Source organism: Tamandua tetradactyla, chromosome 1 (assembly GCF_023851605.1).
Source record: "Tamandua tetradactyla isolate mTamTet1 chromosome 1, mTamTet1.pri, whole genome shotgun sequence".
In the NCBI taxonomy this organism is placed as follows: domain Eukaryota; kingdom Metazoa; phylum Chordata; class Mammalia; order Pilosa; family Myrmecophagidae; genus Tamandua; species Tamandua tetradactyla.
The window spans coordinates 56,894,712-56,914,774 of record NC_135327.1 but is presented as its reverse complement, the minus strand read 5'-3'; the positions used below and the strand labels follow the sequence as shown (position 1 = coordinate 56,914,774).

At 37.3% G+C, this 20,063-nt stretch overlaps 1 protein-coding gene and 1 pseudogene across 1 annotated transcript in view; one reads left to right on the top strand and one right to left on the bottom strand.

Annotated features, from left to right (window-relative positions):
* Positions 1-20,063, top strand: part of PANK2 (pantothenate kinase 2) — a gene marked incomplete at its 5' end in the record, with an annotated part of 84,388 nt that overhangs the window by 28,342 nt on the left and 35,983 nt on the right.
* Positions 16,411-17,387, bottom strand: LOC143646981 (annexin A2 pseudogene; annotated as a pseudogene).

The following is a 20,063-nucleotide window of genomic DNA, read 5'->3' as shown; positions in this document are numbered from 1 at the left end:
ATGCGTAAGAATAACCTCCAGGATAATCTCTCAACTCTGTTTGGAATCTCTCAGCCATTGACACTTTGTCTCGGTTCCCTCTTCCCCCTTTTGGTTGAGAAGATTTTCTCAATCCCTTGATGCTAAATCTCAGCTCATTCTAGGGTTTTTCTCAATCCCTTGATGCTGAGTCTCTGCTCATTCCAAGATCTCTGTCCCACGTTGCCAGGAAGGTTCACACCCCTGGGAGTCATGTCCCACGCAGAGAGGGGGAGGGTGGTGAGACTGCTCGTCATGTTGGTTGGAGAGAGATGCCACATCTGAGCGACAAAAGAGGTTCTCTTGGGGGTGACTCTTAGGCCTAAATTTTAAGTAGACTTGACCTATCCTTTGTGGGGTTAAGTTTCATATGAACAAACCCCAAGACTGGGGGCTCAGCCTATATCTGTGTTTTTTCTACATGCCCTTTATCACGTTAAGAAAGTTTCTTTCTGTTCCTATCTTTCTAAAATACTTTCGAAAGTGTTTTTAATCAAGAAAGGGATGCTGGACTTTGTCAATTGCGTTTTCTGCATTAATTGAAATGAACATGTTCTCCTTTGATTTTTTTTTTTTAAATATTTTTACTGATAAAACTTAACATACAAACATTCCATACATGGTGTACATTCAGGGGCTCACAATATCATCATAGTTGTGTATTCATCACCATGATCATTTTTTAGAACATTTGCATCATTCCAGAAAAAGAAATAAAAAACTCATACATACCATACCCCTTACCCCTCCCTCTCATTGACCTCTACTGTAATTTCCATCTATCCAATTTATGTTAACCTTTGTTCTCCCTACTGTTTATTTTTATCCATATTTTTTACTCATTGGTCCATACGCTAGATAAAAGGATCATCAGACACTAGGTTTTCACAGTCACACAGTCACATTGTAAAAGCTATATCATTATACAGGCATCTTCAAGAAACAAGGCTACTGGAACACAGCTCTACAGTTTCAGATACTTCTCTCTCACCACTCCAATACGGGATATCTGTATAATGTATAAGAATAACCGCCAGGATAAACTCTTGACTCTGTTTGAAATCTCTCAGCCACTGAGACTATTTTGTCTCATTTTTCTCTTTTTCCTTTTGGTCAAGAAGCTTTTCTCAATCCTTTGATGCCAGGTCCCATCTCATCCTGGGATTTCTGTCCCATGTTGCCAGGGATGTTTACGTCCCTGGGAGTCATGTCCCACGTAAGGGGGGATGACAGTGAGTTAGTTCACTTGCTGTGTTGGCTTAGAGAGAGAGAGAGTTCCGCCTTTCATTCTTCAGTTGTTGTACCCTGCGGCCACCTCCATTCCTTGTGAATCACGAACATTACTGCCAGAGCACCAGTGTGCAAATGTCCATTTGTGTCCCCACACTCACTTCCTCTGGGTATATACTGAGCCTGCAGTGTTTCAGGATCATACGGCAAATCCACCCCTAGCCTTCTATGGAATCACCACACTGCCCTCCAAGAATCTAGACCTCTCATTTCCCTGCCAACAGTGAATAGGTACATCTCTTTCACCACATTTTCTCTAGCACTTATTTCTCTCTGTTAATTTTTAAAGTTTTATTCACACATCATACAGTTCAACCTAAGTGTATAGACATGCCTTGACACCATAATCTATTTAAAAACATTTCCTTTTCTTCCACATGGAATCCATACCCCTTTCCCAATTTCTCTGCCTGTTGACCTTTAGTTTTGACATAATGCCTTTATTACATTCAGTGGAAGCATATTATGTTACTATTGACTATGAACCCTAGCTTACATTGATTGAATTTTTTCCCAAATCCCATCTATTTTCAACATCCTGCAGTACTGACATTCATTTGTTCTCCCTCATGCAACATTTTTAATTTGTATATTTAATCACCATCATTGTACACTCTAGGCATTCCTAGACAGATACCATCTCTGTCTTTATAAACTCTCTCTTCTTGTTTCATACAGCCCCCAGCCCTTCTCCCTCTATGATGCTCACATTCAGCTTCATTTAGTGTACTTATATTATTATGCTACAATCAGGTAGTATTATGCTATCCATTTCTAATTTTAAAAAAATTTATTTATTAAATATACTAACATACAAACGCAAACATTCTTACCATAAGATCATTCCATTCTACATATATAATCAGTAATTTACAGTATCATCACATAGTTGTATATTCTTCATTATGATCATTTCTTAGAACATTTGTATCAATTCAGAAAAAGAAATAAAAAAAAAACAGAAAAAAATTAATACATACCATGCCCCTTACCCCTCCCTTTCATTGAACACTAGCATTTCAATCTACTAAATTTATTTTAACGTTTGTTGGCCATGTTATTTATTTTTAATTTATGTTTTACTCATCTGTCAATAAGGTAGATAAAAGGAACATCAGACAAAGTTTTCACAATCACAGAGTCGCACTGAGAAAGTTATATCATTATACAACCATCTTTAAGAAACATGGCTATTGGAATACAGCTCTACATTTTCAGACAGCTCCCTTCAGCCTTTCTGTTATACTTAACTAAAAAGGTTTAGTTGAATTTAATATGTAAGAATAACCTCCAGGAAAATTTCTTGACTCTGTTTGGGATCTCTCTATCATTGACACTTTATTTTGTCTCATTTCGCTCTTCCTCCTTTTGGTCGAGAGAGTTTTCTCAATCTGTTGATGCTGAGTCCCAGCTCATTCTAGGATTTCTGTCCCATGTTGCCAAGAAGGTCCACACCCCTGGGAATGATGTCCCACATGAAGAGGGGAAGGGCAGTGAGTTTGCTTGTTATGTTGGCTGAGAGAGGCCACATCTGAGCAACAGAAGAGGTTCTCTTGGGGGTGGCTCTTAGGCCTAATTTTAAGTAGTCTTAGCCTATCCTTTGCGGGGTTAAGTTTCATATGAACAACCCCCAAGATTGGGGTTTCAGCCTATTGCTTTGGTTGTCCCCACTGCTTGTGAGAATATCAAAAATTCTCTACTTGAGGAAGTTGAATTTTACCTCTTTTTCACCATTCCCCCAAGGGGACTTTGAAAATAACTTTTTTATTCACGGTTCAAATCCCTCTGGGATTTATTGGGGCATCACTCTGGACAAACCTACAAAATCTCATGCCCTGCTCAAGGTTCCATGTACTTATGGTGTTCAGTTAAACTGTCCACATAAGTTACATTAGGAAATGCACTAGTGAAATTATACATTTTGTACCAAATAAACATTTTTTACTTTAGTCTTACACTTGAAGTTTTAAAACATGAATTACCATCTATTTTCAACACTGTGCAGTACTGACATTCTTTGTTCTTCCTCATGCAAAAACATTTTTAATTTGTACATTTAGTCACTATCATTGTACACTCTAGGCATTCCTAGATTATGCCATCTCAGTCTTTATTATCTATCTTTCTTTTTGATTTCATTTGTGCCCCCAGGTCTCCTTCCCCTATCATTCTCACATTCAGCTTCATTCAGTGTTCTAACATTATTGTATTACAGTTAGGTAATATTGTGCTATCCATTTCTGAATTTTTACAATCAGTCCTGTGGCACAATCTGTATTCCTTTAGCACCAATTAACCCAGTCTTTATCCTGTTTCTATCTCCTGATGTGTTTTTAACTTCAATTCTCCAAGTTCATTCATTAATGTTAGTTCATATTAGTGAGACCATATGGTATTTGTCCTTTTGTTTCTAGCTAATTTCACTCAGCATAATGTCCTCAAGGTCCATCCATGTTATGTGCTTCATGACTTCGCTCTATTTTACAGAGGTGTAATATTGCATCATATGTATTTACCACAACTTGTTTATCCACTCATTTGTTGATGGACATTTGGGCTGTTTCCATCTCTTGGCAATTGTAAATAATGCTGCTGTAAACATTGGTGTGCAGTGTCCATTTGTGACCTTGCCCTCATATCCTCTGCATAGATGCCTAGCAATAGGATTTCTGGATCATATGCAGTTCCATACTTAGCTTCCTGGGAACCGCCAAACTGTCTTTCAGAGCGGTTGTACCATTTTACATTCCCACCAACAGTGGATAAGTGTGCCTTTCTCCATATCTTCTGCAGCACTTGTTGCTTTCTCTTTCTTTGGTAATGGCCATTCTTGTGGGTGTCAGATGGTATCTCATTGTGGTTTTGATTTGTATTTCCCTAGCCATTGAAGTTGAGCATTTTTTCATGTGCCTTTTAGTCGTTTGTGTTTCCTCTTCTGTGAAGTATCTGTTTTGTCTTTGCCCAGTTTTTAATTGGGTTGTCTTTTGTTGTTGAGTTGAAGAATCTCTTTATTTATTCTGGATACTGTTATGTGGTTTCCAAGTATTGTCTCACGTTGTGTAGGCTGCCTCTTTTTACTTTCTTGGCAGAGTTCTTTGATGCCCCAAAATGTTTAATTCTGAGAAATTCCTGATTACCTATTTCTTTCTTTAGTGTTTGAGCTTTGGATGTAAGATCTAGGTAACCACCTCCTATTGCAAGTTTTATAAGATATTTCCTTACATTTTCTTCTAAAAGTTTTTTTAGTCTTATCTCTAATGTTTAGGTCTTTTATCCATTTTGACTTAATTTTTGTAGAAGGTGTGAGATAATGGATCCTTTTTCCTTTTGTATATGGATATCCAGTTCTCCAAGCACATTTATTGAAGGGGCTGCTCTGTCCCACGTGAGTTGGCTTGACTGCCTTATCAAAGATCAATCGTCCATAGATGGGATGGTCTATATCTGAACACGCTGTTTGATTCCGTCGATCTGTATAACTATCTTTATGCCAGTACTGTGGTGTTTTGACCACTGTAGTTCATAATACGCTTTAAAGTCAGATAGTGTGAGACCTCCCTCTTCGTTTTCTTTCTTAAGATAGTTTTAGCTATTCAGGGCACTTTGCCCTTCCAAATAAATTTAGTTATTGGTTTTTCTAATTCTACAAAGTAAATTTTTGGGACTTTAATTGGTATTGCATTGAATCTATAAACCAGTTTGGATAGAATTGATATGTTAACTATATTTAGTCTTCCAGTCTATGAGCGTGGTATGCCCTTCTATTTATTTAAGTCTTCTGTGATTTGTTTTAGCAATTTCTTGTAGTTTTCTGTGTATAGGTCTTTTGTATCTTTAAATTTATTCCTAAATATTTTATTTTTTTGGTTGCAATTGTAAAAGGAATTTTTTTCTTGATTTCTTCCTCAGGTTGCTCATCATTAGTGTATAGAAACACTTCTGATTTTTGGGTATTGATTTTGTACCCTGCCCCTTTACTATACTCATTTATTAGCTCTAGTAGCTTTTCTGTGGATTTTTTTGGGGTTTTCGATATATAGTATCATATCATTCATCTGCAAACAATGTGAGTTTTACTTCTTGCTTTCCAATTTTGTTGCCTTGTATTTCTTTTTCTTGTCTAATTGCTCTGGCTAGAACTTCCAGCACAATGTTGAACAACAGCGGTGACAGTGGATATCCTTGTCTTGTTCCTGATCTTAGGGGGGAAGCTTGCATTTTTCCCCATTGTGGATTATTTTAGCTGTGGGTTTTCCATATATTTCCTTTATCATGTTGAGGAAGTTCCTTCTATTCCTATCCTTTGAAGTGTTTTCATCAAGAAAGGATGTTGACTTTTGTCAGATGCCTTTTCTGCCTTAATCGAGATGATCATATGGTTTTCTGCTTTGATTTGTTGATATGGTGTATCGCATTAATTGATTTTCTTATGTTAAATCATCCTTGCATACCTGGGATAAATCCCACTTGGTCATGGTGTATGATTTTTTTAATGTGCTGCTGGATTCTATTTGCAAGTATTTTGTTGAGAATTTTTGCATCTATATTTATTAGAGAGATTGGTTCTGTAATTTTCTTTTCTTGTAGTATCTTTGTCTGGCTTTGGTATGAGGGTGATGTTGGCTTCATAGAATGAGTTAGGTAGCTTTCCTTCCTCTTTGGTTTTTTGAAGAGTTTGAGCCAGATTGGTATTAATTCTTTCTTTTTATTTATTTATTTTTTATTAATTAAAAAAAAAATTACAGGAAACAAACATTCCCAACACATACACTCAGCAATTCACAATATCATCACATAGTTGCATATTCATCATCATAATCATTTCCCAGAACATTAGCATCAATTCAGAAAAAGAAATAAAAAGACAACAGAAAAATATAACAAACAGAAAAAAAAAATTTTGCAGGCCATACCCCTTACTGATCCCTTTCATTGATCACTAGCATTTCAAACTAAATCTATTTTAACATTTGTTCCCCCCTATTATTTATTTTTATTCCATGTGTTCCTCTCATCTGTTGAGAAGGTAGATAAAAGGAGCATCAGACACAAGGTTTTCAGAATCACACAGTCACATTGTGAAAGCTATATCATTATACAATCATCATCAAGAAACATGGCTACTGAAACACAGCTCTACATTTTCAGGCAGTTCCCTCCAGCCTCTCTATTACATCTTGGATAACAAGGTGATACCTATTTAATGCATAAGAATAACCTCCAGGATAACCTCTCGACTCTGTTTGGAATCACTCAGCCATTGATACTTTGTCTCATTTCACTCTTCCCCCTTTTGGTCTAGAAGGTTTTCTCAATCCCTTGATGCTGGGTCTCAGCTCATTCTAGAGTTTTGCTCAATCCCTTGATGCTGAATCTCAGCTCATTCTGGGATTTCTGTCCCACGCTGCCAGGAAGATCCACACCCCTGGTAGTCGTGTCCCACGTAGACAGGGGGAGGGTGGTGTGTCTGCTTGCTGTGTTGGCTGGAGAGAGAGGCCACATCTGACCAACAAAAGAGGTTCTCTTGGGGGTGACTCTTCGGCTTAATTTTAAGACTAATTCTTTCAGGAATGCTTTGTAGAATTCACATGTGAAGCCAACTGGTCTTGGACTTTTCTTTTTGGGGAGCTTCTTGATGACTGCTAAAATCTCTTTACTTGTGATTGGTTTATTGAGGTCATCTGTTTCTTCTTGAATCAGTGTTGGTTGTTCATGCCTTTTTAGGAAGTTGTCCATTTCATCTACATTGTCTAGTTTATTGGCCTTAGTTGCTCATAGTATCCTTTCATTACCTCCATTATTTCTGTTGAGTCAGTGGTTATGTCTCCTCTTCCATTTTTTATTTTATTTATTTGCAACCTCTCTTTTTCTTTTTGTCAACCTAGGTAAGGGTCCATCAATTTTATTGATTTGTTTTCAAGGAACCAACTTCTGATTTTGTTGATTTTCTTGATTGTTTTCATATTCTTAATTTCATTTATTTCTGCTCTAATTTTTGTTATTTCTTTCGTTTTGTTTGCTTTGGGGTTAGGTCACTGTTCTTTCTCATTTTTCCAAGTGAACAGTTAATTCCTCAGTTTTTTCTCTTTCTTGTTTTTTAATATAGGCATTAAGGCAATATATTTCCCTCTTAGCAGTGCCTTTGCTGCTTCCCATACATTTTGATATTTTGTGTTTTCATTTTCCTCGAGATATTTACTAATCTCTCTTGTAATTTCTTCCTTGACCCACTGATTGTTTAAGAGTGTGTTGTTTATCCTCCGAATATTTGTGAATTTTCTGGCCCTCTGCCAGAAACTTCATTCCTTTTTTTGGGTGGGGTGTGTGTGGTGGATGTTCTGGAAAGCAAACTTCATTCCTTTTATCTTTTCTTTTTTTGCTTCATTCTATTTTAATTTTTAATTTGTATTTTTTTTATTAAAAAAATTAACAACGAACAAAACATTAAGATATCATTCCATTCTACATATATAATCAGTAATTCTTAATATCATCACATAGTTGCATATGCATCATTTCTTAGAACATTTGCATCGATTTAGAAAAAGAAATAAAAAGACAACAGAAAAAACCAAAACGATAAAAGAGAAAAAAAAAGATTATACATACCATATCCCTTACCCCTCGCTTTCATTTACCACTAGCATTTCAAGCTAAATTTATTTTAACATTTGTTCCCCCTATTATTTATTTTTATTCCATATGTTCTGCTCTTCTGTTGATGTGGTAGATAAAAGGAGCATCAGACACAAGGTTTTCACATTCACTGAGTTACATTGTGAAAGCTATATCATTGGTCAGTCATCATCAGCTTCATTCTATTTTGATCTGAGAAAGTATTTTGTATGATTTCAGTCTTTTCAAATTTATTGAGAGTTGCTTTGTGACCCAGCATATGGTCTATCCTTGAGAACAGTCCAAGCACACTTGAGAAAAAGGTGTGTCCTGCTGTTGTGGGGTGTAATGTTCTGTAAGTCTCCGTAAGTCTAGTCCATTTATTATATTATTGAAATTCTGTTTCTTTTTTAAAAAAATTTTTATTAATTAAAAAAAGACAAGAAACACAAACATTCCCAACACATGCACTCAGCAATTCACAATAAAATTCTGTTTCTTTATTGGTCCTTTGTCTAGATGTTCTACCCATTGATGAGAACGGGGAATTGAAGTCTCCAACTATTGTGATTTAGGTGTCGATTTCTCCATTCCATGTTGTCAGTGTTTGCCTCATGTATTTTGGAGCACTCTGGCTCGGTGCATAAATATTTATGATTGTTCTGTCTTCTTGTTGAATTGTTCCTTTTATTAATATATAGTGTTCTTCTTTGTCTCTTTTAATTGTTTTACATTTAAAGTCTAATTTATCTAATATTAATGGAGCTACTCCTGCTCTTTTCTGGTGTTTGTTTGCATGAAATATCTTTTCCTAACATTTCACTTTCAACGTGTTTTTGTCCTTAGGTCTAAAATGAGTCTCCTGTAGATAGCATATTGATGGGTTCTGTTTTTAAATCCATTCTGCCAGTCTGTGTCTTTTGATTGGGGGTTTGATTCATTAACATTTAGTGTTACTGTAAAGGCAGTACTTCCTTCTACCATTTTTGCCTTTCAGATTTTATGTATCAAATCTGTCTCTTTTTCTCTTTTTACCTTTACTGATAGTCTTCATTTCTATACTCTTCTCTACACATCTTTCTCCTGCCTTTTCCTTTCTGTCTGAAGTTCTTCCTTTAGTATTTCTTGCAGAGCTGGTCTCTTTGTCACAAATTCTCTCAGTGATTGTTTGTCTAAAAATGTTTCAATCTCTCCCTCATTTTTAAAAAATATTTTTATTATAAACAATGAACCAACATACCAACATTTTTGACATACATTCAGTCTTCACATATGAACATTCTTGACATATTTACAGTGACTCACAATATCCTCACATAGTTGTATATTTATCACCATGATAATTTTTTTGAACATTTGCATTACTCCAGAAAAAGAAATAAGAAAAACTCACATGCCATATCCCTTACCACTCCCTTTCATTGACCTCTAGTATTTCACTCCACTCAATTAATTTTAACGTTTGTTCCCCATATTATTTATTACTTTATCCATATTTTTTACTCATCTGTCCATATCATAGGTAAAAGGAGCATCACACACAAGGTTTTCACAATCAGTAGTCACATTGTGAAAGCTGTATCATTATACAATGATCTTTAAGTAACGTGGCTATTGGAACACAGTTCTACAGTTTCAGGCACTTCCCTCTAGCCACTCTAATACACCATAAACTAAAAAGGGGATATCTATATAATGCGTAAAAATAACCTCCAGGATAGTGTCTCGCGTCTGAAATGTCTCAGCCACTGAGACTTTATTTTGTCTCGTTTTTCTCTTACCCCTTTTGGTCGAGAAGATTTTCTCATTCCCTTGATGCTGAGTCCCAGCTCATCTAGAATTTCTGTCCCATGTTGTCAGGGAGGTTTATGCTCCTGGGAGTCATGTCCCATGTAGAGAAGGGGAGAACAATGAGTTTGCTTGCCATCTTGGCTGAGGGAGAGAGAGAGAGGCCACATGTGAGCAACAAAAGGGGTTCTCCAGGGATGACTCTTAGGCCTAATTTTCTTTTTGATTTTAATTAGTAAAACCATTCAACATACAATATGAACATTCTTTTTTTCATCACATAGTTGTATATTCATCATCATGATCATTTCTTAGAACATTTGCATCAATCAGAAAAAGTAATAAAAAGAAAACAGAAAATAATTAATACATACCATATCCCTTACCCTTGCCCTCCACCGACCACCAGCATTTCAATCTACTAAATTTTTTTAAATATTTGTTCCCCTTATTATTCATCTATTTTATCCATATGTTTTATTTATCTGTCCATAAGGTAGATAAAAGAAGCATCAGATACAAGGTTTTCACAATCACACAGTCACATTGTGAAAGCTGTATCATTATACAGTTGTCTTCAAGAAACATAGCTACTAGAGCACAGCTTTACATTTTCAGGTAGTTCCCTCCAGTCAGCTAAAAAGGTGATATCTATTTCATGCATAAGAATAACCTCCAGGATAACTTCTCCACTCTGTTTGGAATCACTCAGGCATTGACACTTTATTTTGTCTCATTTTGCTCTTCCCCCTTTCGGTCGAGAAGATTTTCTCAATCCCTTGGTACTGAGTCCCAGCTCATTCTAAGATTTCTGTCTCACGTCACCTGTAAGGTCAACACCCCTAGGAGTCATGTCCCACATAGAGAGGGGAGGGCAGTGAGTTTGCTTGCTGTGTTTGTTGGCTGAGAGAGAGAGAGGCCACATCTGAGCAACAAAAGAGGTTCTCTTGGGGGTGACTCTTAGGCCTAATTTTAAGAATGCATAGCCTATCCTTTGTGGAGATATGTTTCATATGAACAAACCCCAAGATTGAGGGCTTGGCCTATTGCTTTGATTGTCCCCACTCCTTGTGAGAATATCAGGAATTCCCCAAATGTCTTCCCTGCTTTTTTTTTTTCTTCACATTTTCTTCTTTTAAGTTTTTAACTTTTTCTTATTGTATAGTATAACATATATACAAAGCAAAGAAATAAAAAAGCAGTAGTTTTCAAAGCACTCTTCAACAAGTGGTTACAGGATAGATCGGAGAGTTTGTCATGGGCTGCCATACGATCCTTTTAGATTTTTCCTTCTAGCTCCTCTAGAATATAGGAGGCTAGAGGGCTTGAATATTTTTTTATCATCACTATCGACTTTTTTTCTTCTTTTTTTTTGTGAAAAATAATATATGTACAAAAAAGCAATAAATTTCAAAGCACAGCACCACAGTTAGGTGTAGAACATATTTCAGTGCTTGACATGGGTTACAACTCCGCGATTTTAGGTTTTTACTTCTAGCTGCTCTAAAATACTGGAGACTAAAAGAGATACCAATTTAATGATTCAGCATTCATACTCATTTGTTAAATCTTGTCTTCTCTATATAACTCCAACACCACCTTTTATCTTTCCATCTGTCTCTTTAGTGGTGTTTGGGCTATAGCAATTCTAAATTTTTCATATTGAAGGGTCTGTCACTAATATGGGATAGGGATATAGAACTATCTGATGTTCTGGAGAGGCTGGGCTAGGTTTCAGGACTTAATCTGGACCTGGGACCCATCTGGAGGTTGTAGGTCTCTGCGAAGTTACTTTAGTAACTTTGTGGAATATTATTTATTGCCCTAGGTGTTGTTTAGGATTGGCTGGAATGGTCCTGGTTGGGGGTGGCAGGTTATGATAGGTAGCAAGGTCTATGTGAAGCTTTTGTAAGAACATCCTCCAGAGTAGCCTCTCGACTCTATTTGAACTCTCTCTACCACTGATACTTTATTAATTATACCTCTTTCCCCCCTTTTGGTCAGGATGGAATTGTTGATCCCACCGTGCCAGGTGTGGATTCATCCCTGAAAGTCATCTCCCACTTCACCAGGGAGACTTTCACCCCTGAATGTCATGTCCATGTAGTGGGGAGGGCAGTGATTTCTCTTGCAGTATTGGGCTTAGAGAGTTTCAGGCCACATCTGAGCAACAAAAGAAGTCCTCCAGAAGTAGTTCTTTGGTGTTCTTTATAGGTAGTCCAAACTTTTCCGCTAGTACAACCCCCTCATTTTTGAAGGACACTTTTGCTGGATATAGAAATCTTGGTTGGCATTTTTTCTTATTTAGAATCTTAAATATATCATACCACTACTTTCTTCCCTTTCTGCTGAGAAATCTGCACATAGTCTTATTTTTGGCTTCCCTTATATGTGATGGACTGGTTTTCTCTTGCTGCTTTCAAAATTCTTTCTTTCTCTTTGCTATCTAACAGTCTGATTAGTAAATGTGTAGGAGTATGTGTCTTTGGGTTTGTTGTGTTTGGGGTACACTACACTTCTTGGATCTGTAATTTTATGTGTTTCATAAAGATCAGAAATTTTCAGTGATTATTACGTCTATTAGTCTTTCTCTTCTTTTCCCTGCTCTTCTTCTGGGACACCCACAACATGTTTATTTGTGCACTTCATGTTGTCATTCAGTTCCCTGAGACCCTGCTCATGTTTTTCCATTCTTTTCCCTATATTTTCTTTCATGTGTCCTATTTCACATGTCCAGCCCTCTAGTTCACTAATCCTTTCTTCTGCCTCTTCAAATGTATTCTTACAGTTTTCCATCTGTTCTGTTGTGCCTTTCATTCCCTTAAGTTCTGATTTGTTTTTTCAAACTTTCGATTTCTTCTTTTTGTTCACCCAATGCCTTCTTTATATCCGCTTTCACCTCGCTGATTTTATTTTTGAAGAGATTTTCCACGTTTGTTCTAGCAACCTGAATTAGTTGATTTAAGTCCTGTGTCTCATTTGAATTTTGGTTTGTTCCTTTGATGGGCCATATCTTCAGTTTTCTTAGTATGATTCATTATGTTTTGCTGGCATTTAGGCATTTGATTTCCTTAATTAGTTTATTCTAGGGGTTTTCACTCTTTTATGTAGGATTTTTTACTGGGTGGCTTTGTCTCTATCTGTTCTTTGACATTCAGTTCAACTCACTCTAGATCTCTAGCATAGGTTCTGTTTAACTGATCAGAATTTTTCAGTTTCTTGTCCTGTCTATATGGAGCCTTTTTTTTGAGGTGCATCTCCTCAGTTATTATAGACCCCAGTCTGATTTTCCCAGACTGGACTGGCATCCTCTCAGGAGGAAAGAGTTACCTGCATCAGTTTTCCCTGAGGCTAAGACCCAGCAGGTTGAAAGGCTTTCTTTCCTATGAGGCCTCTAGACTGCTTTTCCTGTCCTGCCCAGAATGTGGTGCTTGTCTGCTTGCAGGTCCCACCAGCATAAAGTGATGTCGTACCTTTAACTGTGGCAGACTCTCTCTGCTGGGGGCGTGGTGGAAACAGAGGAGAGGTTGTAGGCACTTCAACGCTTCAGTTTTCTAGACCCTGGGGTCTAAATTCCTTGAGGGAGGGATTCCACTTGAGCTTGGCCCCACCTTTCTTTTGGGGGAAAGTACAGCCTTTAGGGAATTAACTCCTTTCACCTGACTAGTTACTTTGTCTCTCAGACAAGCTTATTCTGCCCTTGCCTGGGGCATTTCTGGCCTGAGATGCCTTCCACTTCTATGTAATGAGCCCTTAAGGAGTAGAAGCAAAAAGAAAAAAAAATCCTTTTCAGAGTAGGACCCCTGCTCCTTGGGTTTGTTGATCAAGAGCTTAAGTTGGTAAGTGGCTCTATGTATCTCTAGGGTCTTTGTACCCCCTTCTTTTAAGATCTAGCACTTTTCAAGTATTTTGTGCTGTCTGATTAAAAAACCTTTTTTTTTTTTTTTTTTTTTTTTTTTAGTTAGCCTCTGTGCCGGGGGCAAAACACCTAGTACCTTTAGCTCTTATTCCAGGTTTATCTGAGCTACCTATTTTCAGTAGTCAGAATTTGTTAATTAATTCCATAGTTGGAGCTTGGTTGAGCTAAGCCCTTGTTGCTAGTAAAGTCTAATTCCTTTCCCCTCGAGGAACCAGCCTGCTGCTCCCGCATGGAAGGGACACCGGCCTCTTACAGCTTGGGAGACGTTCAGTTCTGTGAGGGCTCTCAGCTGGTCCTGTGTGTCCACTCACTAATGTGGCCCCAGCAGTTGTTCTGTACTGTTCCAGGCTATTTGCTAACTGCTTCTGGAGGATGAACAATACCATGCCTAGTGAGGCCACCATCTTGCCTTGCCCTACCTCCTCTGATTTTTTATGTGGTGTATTACATTGATTTTCTTGAGTTGAACCACCTTTGCAAGTGGGATAAAACCCATTTGGTTATGGTGTAAAATTCTTTTAATGTGCAGTTGGATTTGATTTGCAAGTTTTTGTTGAGGATTTTTGCATCTAGGTTCATTTGAGAGATTAATTTTCCTTTCTTGTAGTATTTTTATTTGGTTTTGGTTTTAAGGTGATGTTGGCTTCATAGATTGAGTTAGGTAGCATTCCCTCCTTCAGTTTTCTGGAAGAGTTTTGGTAAAATTCACCTGTGAAGCCACCTGGTCTTGGATATTTCTTTTTTTGGGGGGGAGGTTTTTGATGATGTTTCAGTCTCTTTACTTTTGATTGATTTGAGAACTTCTGTTTCTTCTGGAGTCATGGTGGTGGTTGGTGTGTTTCTGGAAAAATGTCTATTTCATCTAAACTATTCCAGTTTGTTGACATACAGTTCATAGTATCCTCTTATGATCTTTTTGTATCTGTGTTAATGTGGTAATATTCCCCCCCTCATTTCTGATTTCATTTATTTGTATCTTTTCTCTTTTTGTCTTTGCTAGTCTAACTGGGCTTGTTAGTTTTATTGACCTTCTCAAAGAACCAGTGTCATGGTCAGGTTCATGTGCCAACTTGGCCAGGTGGTGGTACCTGTTTGTCTGGTTAGGCAAGTGTTGGCCTGCCTGTTGTGATGAGGACATTTCATAGAATTAAATCATGATCATGTCAGCTACATCCACAGCTGATTCCATTTGTAATCAGCCAAAGGGGCGTGTCTTCTGCAATGAGTAATGCTTAATCTGATCACTGGAAGCCTTTTGAGGAGGATTCAGAAGAGACAGGCTCTTCCTGTCTTGGGTGGTGAGCCTCTCCTGTGGAGTTCATCCAGACCCTCCATCGGAATTGTCGGCTTCACAGCCTGCTCTGCAGATTTTGGACTCTGCATTCCCGCAGTGACGTGAACACCTTTATAAATTTTATATTTGCGAGTGTTCCCTGTTGATTCTGTTTCTCTGGAGAACTCTGACTAATACAACCAGTCTGTGGTTTTGTTGGTTCGCTCTCATTTCTTGGTTCTCAATTTCCTTTATTTCTGCTCTAATCTTTTATTTCTTGCTGCTTGCTTTTTGATTAGTTTGTTGTTCTTTTTCTGGTGCCTCTAGGTATATAGTTAGGTCTTTGATTTTAGCCCTTTCTTCCTTTTTTTTATACAGATTTTTTTTTTTTTTTTTAACACGGGCAGGCACTGGGAAGCAAACCCAGGTCCTCTGGTATGGCAGGCAAGCATTCTGGCCTGCTGAGCCACCGTGGCCCCTTTTCTTCGTTTTTAATATAAGCATTTAAGGCTATAAATTTACCTCACAACAGTGCCTTCACTGCAACCTGCAAGTTTTTTTTTTTAATAATTTTTTTTATTAATTAAAAAAAAAAGAAATTAACCCAACATTTAGAAATCATTCCATTCTACATATGCAGTCAGTAGTTCTTAACATCATCACATAGATGTATGATCATCATTTCTTAGTACATTTGCATTGATTTAGGGAAAGAACTAGCAAAACAACAGAAAAAGATATAGAATGTTAATATAGAGAAAAAAATAAAAATAATAATAATAGTAAAAAAAAAGAAAAGGAAAAAGACAAAAAAGACAAACAAACAGACAAAAAAAAACCTATAGCTCAGATGCAGGTTCATTCAGTGTTTTAACATGATTACTTTACAATTAGGTATTATTGTGCTGTCCATTTTTGAGTTTTTGTATCTAGTCCTGTTGCACAGTCTGTATCCCTTCAGCTCCAATTACCCATTATCTTACCCTGTTTCTAACTCCTGCTGGACTCTGTTACCAAGGACATATTCCAAGTTTATTCTCGAATGTCGGTTCACATCAAGTGGGACCATACAGTATTTCTCCTTAAGTTTTTGGCTAGACTCACTCAGCATAATGTTCTCTAGGTCCATCCATGTTATTAAATGCTTCATAAGTTTATTCTGTCTTAAAGCTTAAAATGATAGAGGGAATATATGAGAAGTTTTTTTTTTAAGTATAAATTCAGTTTATATATCTATTTATGATCGTGCACAAGAGGCCACATGTTTCACATCATAGATTTCATTTCCAATTCCTTGGAATGTTCATTTCCCTACTAAAAGGAGAGACTTAATGGAAAAGCCAGGCAATGCTTAGGCAACTAAAATAGGGTAAGGGGAGAACCATTCCTGATGTCATCCTCACTGAGATGAGCACAAGGGGGCTTTTAGTTACAAGCTGATGTTCAACTGTTAGCTGGAAGGAAGCATAGGGAGCACTGTGTCTGGATGCTCGTGCCATCTCGGGCTTCAGTCATCTCTGCCACACAGGTATAGCAGTGCTTTCTGGTATGACTCCCAGACTATCTTAGTGTCTTGCTGGATGTACTAATACAGGGACTTGCCATACATTCTCTTGAATTCAGATCTAATTTTCAACATGTCCAGTTCGTTGTGAGAGAACATGATCCTAATCAGGACTTTGTCACAAGTCCCCTTGCCCTTCATGGAGTCATACGTTTGATCAGCAGAGTACTGGAGCTTATTCTGAATACACTGGACTAGGTTCATGAAAGCATTTTCCAGGTCACCTTTGACCTCCTTGATGCTCTGGAAGTGACACATGCTTTATTCAGTCATGGTGCTGCTCCACTTGAAAACATTAGTTCCTTTCTTCTCCACAACAGCATCAGAGAAATCCCGGGCATCTTGGTCAGTCAGTTCATAATCAATGACAGAGCCATCTTCTCTGCTTCTCTACCCTTTGAGAGGGCAACCATCAGTTTGTGGAAGTCTCCAGATGTATCAGAAACAGTGTCCTTCTCCAGGTCAGTCTTGTACATCTCCTTGTACAGAGTAGACTCTGTTAATTTCCTGCAGCTCCTGGTTGGTCCTTGAGCAGACGATCCCAATGAGGCAGTCCTCAGTTCCTAGACCCTTCATGGAAGCTTTCCACTGGGTCATACTGAGCAGGTGTTTGCATTAAGCCCCAAATCGGCCATTCCAGGTGGCCAAATTAGGCTGCCTTCAGTGCTGATGCTAGTTTTTTTTTGGTCCTTCTCTGGTAAGTGAAGGCAGTATCCTGTCTCTTCATTGCTGAAGTTGGTCAAGATGTTGATGATGGTAATGTCATTCACACCTTTGGTCTTGATGGCTGTTTCGGTGTTCTGAGCATCCCTTTCAGTATCAAAGTTGGTGTACGCTTTGCCCAACCCATATGCACTTCCGGGTGTAGAGTGATCACCCTCCAAGGTGAGCTTGCACAGATTTTCATGACCGGTAGACATTTTGAAAGAAGCTGGGTCAGTCGGCAAGAGTTGCACGTGTCCCCAGATGCTGAATCTCCCATAAGTTGTGCTATACTATGTTCTTTTGTTCACTCGTCTAGTAAACCTCTAAAAGAGATTTACGTACACCTCTTGTAGTTGCTTCTTTGACCCACTGATTGTTCGAGTGTCCTGTTTAACCTCCATAATTTATTTTCCAATCCTTCACCTGTTGTTGATTACCAGCTTCAGTCCAGTATGATCAGAAAAAGTGTTTTGTATAATTTCAAACTTTTAAATTTAGGACCTGATTTGTGACCCATCATGTGTTCTGTCCTAGAAAATGATCCAAGGGCACTTGAGAAGAATGAATACCTGCTGTTTTTTGGTGCATTGCTCTGTAAATGTCTCTTAGGTCAAGTTCATTGGTCATTTTTCAAGTTCTCTGTTTCCTTATTGATCTTCTATCTTGATGTTCTGTGCATTCATATGAGTGGTTTATGTAAGTCTCCAGCTATTATAGATGCATCTATTTCTCCTTTCACTTTTGCTAGGGTTTGCCTCATTTTGAGGCAGTGGGTTAGGTGCAGAAATATTTATGATTGTTGCGTCTCCTTGGTAGGTTGTACCTTTTATTAGTAAATGATGTCCTTCTTTGTCTTTTATAACGCTTTGTATTTAAAGTCTGTTTTTGTCCGATATTAGTATAGTTAACCTAGCGCTCTTTTGGATACTGTTTGTATGGAATATCTTTTTCCAGCCTTTCTTTCAACCTGTTTGTACCCATGGGTGTGAGGTGAGTCTCTTGTAGACAGCATATAGATGGCTCATAATTTTTAACCCACTAACATTCAATGGGCTCTGCCCATTCTAACATTTTTACCTTGGAAAGGGCTGTCGATAATATGGGATGGGGGATGGAACTATGGGATACGGGGAAGGAACTAGTTAATGTTCTTACAGAGGCTGGCCCCTTGGGTTTTAGGATTTATCTGGCCTAGGCATCCATCTGGAGATTGTAGGTTTCTGGAAAGTAATCATAGTGCATGAAACTTTAGGGTTGACAGGAATGCTTTTGGTTGGGGTTGTGTACTTTTTTTTTCAACTTTTTACTTTGAAATAGTTGGAAACTTACAGGACAATTAGAAAAATAGTACAAACCCCATACAGAGGACTCCAGCATATCCCAGTTACACAGATACACCAGTTTTAACATTTTGCTGCATCATTCATTTATCATTTATCTGCCCATCGTATCTATGTCTGTCTGTTTGTGTATCTGTCTATTAATTCATTTTCTCCACTTGAATTTAGGTTATATGCATCAGACTCCTTGAACACTTAATACTGCAATGTATGTTTCATTAACAACAAAGATATTCTCTTATATGACCATGCTATGTATACTTTAGTGTACATGAGTAATCTGCACATTCCTGAGATCTGTCTCATTCTCACAGTGATTTGTAATTTGTCAGTTTCTCCTTATTTTTAATGTTTTTTTGAGTCTGTATTAGGTCTATGAAGGTCATGACATTTTTTACTTTTTTATAAACATGACATAAACACCCTTTTTTGGTCACCTTTTAATGCTTTTTCATTTGAATTCTGTCTGGTCTATTAGTATTTTATTTGTTCTCTTAAAATTTGCTTGAGTCTTAATGTTTTGCTTGTTAATTTTTTATATTAATTAAAGAAATTTGCTTGAAATAGTGGGAGTAGCATTTTCCATACATTTTTTTTAGCCCACACATATTCAACTTAATAGTTAATTAGTATCTGACTCATGATGTGACTCCATTGAGGATGTTCTACCATTTATCTGCCTTCAGTTTTACTATTTACCATCACTTTAGTTGTGTTATCTTGTTTTAGGTGTGTCTTTTTTATATTAGCATGTATTAAATTTCCCTCTTCGGTCTGGAAAGAGAGAGTTAACCTATTTGTGATTACCAATATGTTTGCATTCATTCCTGTCATTTTTGTTTTATATTCACTGTAGTTACTTTTTTTTTTCCCCTCCCCTTTCCTTGTTTTTGAACTGATTGATTTTTTTCCCTCATGGTTTGACAGTCATGTTTTCTTCTGGAATTACCTGTAAATTTTTAACACATTTAAATAGTCACTTTTTTATTACTGTTAAGAATTAATCAAAATCTTTAACATATTTAGTCACATTTTTATTATTGTTAAGAATTAATGAAAATCTTGTGTATTTATTTTTTCCTTTCCCCCAAGACATCTGCTACTTGCTTTCACTTCCTTTTCTTAACCCTTCCCTCTTCAGCTTCTTATGTTGAAATCATGTAAATATTTTAGTGAGTAATCTGCACATTCCTGAGAGACAGGTCTCTGAGACACAGGTCTATCAAGATAAGATTGTTCACTTTTCTTAAACTCAGCATGTACTTCTTCTTCCTTTGCATGCCATTGTTTCTTTTCTTTTTTTTTTTTGCATGGGCAGGTACCTGGAATCAAACTGGGTGAGAATTCTGCCACTGAGCCACTGTCTCACTGCCCTATTTCTTATATACCTTGTATTATTTTAAAATCATATTGGAGTATATCTGCTAGTCATCTCAGAGAATGTCTTTGAGTAGTAAAAGTCGAGCCATCTCTTGTGAAAATTTCTTTATTATTTTGTACTCCCACTTGAAAACTTGTTCGGCTGCATATAAGTTCCATATTCTTTTTCCT